The sequence below is a fragment of the Cebus imitator genome, unplaced genomic scaffold (genome assembly GCF_001604975.1).
Source record: "Cebus imitator isolate Cc_AM_T3 unplaced genomic scaffold, Cebus_imitator-1.0 Scaffold61, whole genome shotgun sequence".
NCBI classification, from domain to species: domain Eukaryota; kingdom Metazoa; phylum Chordata; class Mammalia; order Primates; family Cebidae; genus Cebus; species Cebus imitator.
Window position 1 is genome coordinate 7,156,678 of NW_016107376.1, and position 2,404 is coordinate 7,159,081.

Consider the following 2,404-nt stretch of genomic DNA (forward strand, 5'->3'; position numbering starts at 1 on the left):
TGGCCTGATCTTGGCTCACTGCAACCTCTGCTTCCTGGGTTCAAGTGATTCTCCTGCCTCAGCCTCCCGAGTAGCTGGGATTACAGGCATGTGTCACCACATCAGCTTACTTTTGTATTTTTCATAGAGACGGGGTTTCATCATGTTGGCCAGGATAGTCTCGATCTCCTGACCTTGTGATCTGCCCGTCTTGGCCTCCCAAAGCGCTGGGATTACAGGCGTGAGCCACCGCACCCTGCCCTAAGGTGGAGATCTTGTGTTTCGTAACCTAGAACAGCCACGGGTACTCAGCACACATTCAGCCAGATTTGCTGAAGGAAAAGCATGCACAGGACTGCCCCACCACAGGCTCCAAAGCTCCTTTCTTCTTGAAATTCTATGGTGCCCAACCACGATGACATGAAGGCACAAAGGACAGCAGCAGGCCGAATATTAATAACTTTAGTAAGGAAGTAACAACGATTTCAATGACTTTTCAGTTTTTCCATGCATAACAGTGTCTTTTTAACTTGTTCCCTCTTATTACAGAATTTGTAGTAGTTACCATCATTCACTTCAGAAGTGATCTGCAAATGATCATATTCAGTACCGGAATGTCTTTTGGACTTTTCTGTAGGCAGACACCTGTCTGAAGAGTGAGCCAAGGCAGAGGTGTGCGTGCACACAGGCGCGCGTGCACACACACACACACAGTCCCAAAGCCACACACCAGCAGCAGCCTCCAGGGAGTCCCTCACTTCAGTGGCCAAGGCATGCAGCTCTGTGGCATGAAAAATACGGGGTGACGGTGCTGAGTGGAACTGAAAGGGCAGCCAGCGAAATCAATCTGCCTAATCTGATGCAGCTGTCCACACGGCAAAGCCATTAGCCCCTTATGATGACTGTGGAAGCCAAATGTCAGGCTTAGTCTTATTATCGCACCAATAATGCAATACTGGATTCCTTCTTCAACACACAGTAGCTCACAACCCGCAGTCTCTACGTAGATCCCGTCAGGACACTTAAACATGGCTCTCCAGTGCCAACACACAATCACAGGTGACTCTGGCCCTGCAGTGGTCAATGACTCCCAGCTTAGGGCTCTGCTAACTGACTAAATTATAACACAGTTCAAAGATTTGTACGGATATAACTAGCACTGCCCAAGAATCTCTCCATGCAGTCAAGAAGGCTTAGAATGCAAACTGGGCTGTCCCTGCAAAACGCCAGCACCAAGAGGGTAGCCAGAAAAACATGCAGCGTCTCCTTAAATCTTTAATCTAACAATAATACAAATCTGCTGCATTTACTAAGAAAGGCAACGCAGTGACTACATGAGCCCTCTAATGCACATGACAAATCTGGAGTCGAAACTCAGTGCTATGGAGGCACCATCTCTGTTTTACTCACAGGGAAGCATTTGACACATTTGTCAAGTTAAATGGCTGTCATCAAGGCTGGGCAGGGTGACTAACACCTGTAATCCCAGTACTTTTGGAGGCCGAGGCAGGCAGATCATCTGAGGTCAGGAGTTCCTGACCAGCCTGGCCAACATGGTGAAACCCCGTCTCTACTAAAAATACAAAAATTATCTGGGTGTGGTGGTGCATGCCTGTAGTCGCAGCTACTCAGGAGGTTGAAGCCAGAATCACCTGAAGCCGGGACGCAGAGGTTGCAGCAAGCTGAGATCCGCGCCACTGCACTCCCGCCTGGATGACAGAGCAAGATTCAGTCACAAAAAAAAAAAAAAGGTTCTGATCAACTTAGAAACCTGACACATTGGAAACATTTCCCGGCTGTTAGGTACATCCTATGATACATAGTGAGACACCATATTCTGCCCTTGTAGGTAATTAAATAAAAAGACTTCACTGCGTTGATGTTGGCAGTTGTGTTGAAGGCTGTGGTGTGTCTCCAGGAACCATCATGATAGGAAAGATTGTGTCCAGAGGACACTCTTGTCTGTTGTGTGTAACTCAGGCCTCTGAATGTTTTATCATCCCAACTATGGGGCTTGTTCCATAACACATCATGGGCCAGTGCACATTATTAACAATCACAGTGCAAGCACTGTCAAAACACAAATTGCTTAGGCAGTCACATGCTGTCAGTAAAAATGCTTCTCGAAGCAAGCTATGAAGAAACATTGCTGGCCGGGTGCGGTGGCTCGCACCTGCAATCCCAGTACTTTGGGAGGCTAACGCAGGTAGATCATGAGGTCGGGAGTTGGAGACCAGCCTGACCAACATGGTGAAACCCCATCTTTACTAAAAATACAAAAATTAGCCAGGTGTAGTGGTGCATGCCTATAGTCCCAGCTACTCGAGAGGCTGAGGCAGAAGAATCACTTGAACCTGGGCGGTGGAGGTTGCAGTGAGCCGAGATTGCACCATTGCACTCCAGCCTGGGCAACAGAGCGAGAATG

At 48.0% G+C, this 2,404-nt stretch overlaps 1 protein-coding gene across 4 annotated transcripts in view; it reads right to left on the reverse strand.

The window, feature by feature from the left end:
• The window catches only part of CAMK1D (calcium/calmodulin dependent protein kinase ID), a 457,067-nt gene that overhangs the window by 85,137 nt on the left and 369,526 nt on the right, over positions 1-2,404 (reverse strand). The window lies entirely within an intron of this gene.